Here is a 303-nt window from a genome sequence, read left to right as displayed (position 1 = left end):
CAAAGGGCAGCAGCAGCGGCTTCCATTTAAATACAGGAGGGGGCAGAGTCCGCACATGCCCAGTTTGAAGCTGGTTCCATCCTGATTCCAGCTTTCCTTTAATGACAGTATAAAACTGATGCTCACTTAAAAGTGCTGTCATCTCTTTTTTGCCTTTGACAGATTTATGTCTGAACTGTAATGCTGTTTGCACATTATCTGTGTATGAAAACAAAAAAGTTAAAAGGCTGAGTTCACTGTCTCAAATATTAGACCTTACGGTTCACTTTCACTGTATTGGTGAATTAGTTTTTTGCAGTCTGG

The sequence above is a fragment of the Empidonax traillii genome, unplaced genomic scaffold, assembly GCF_003031625.1.
Source record: "Empidonax traillii isolate 1590-97213 ecotype Southwest subspecies unplaced genomic scaffold, ASM303162v1 scaffold475:size860808, whole genome shotgun sequence".
Classification (NCBI taxonomy): domain Eukaryota; kingdom Metazoa; phylum Chordata; class Aves; order Passeriformes; family Tyrannidae; genus Empidonax; species Empidonax traillii.
Note: the sequence above shows the minus strand (reverse complement) of the source record.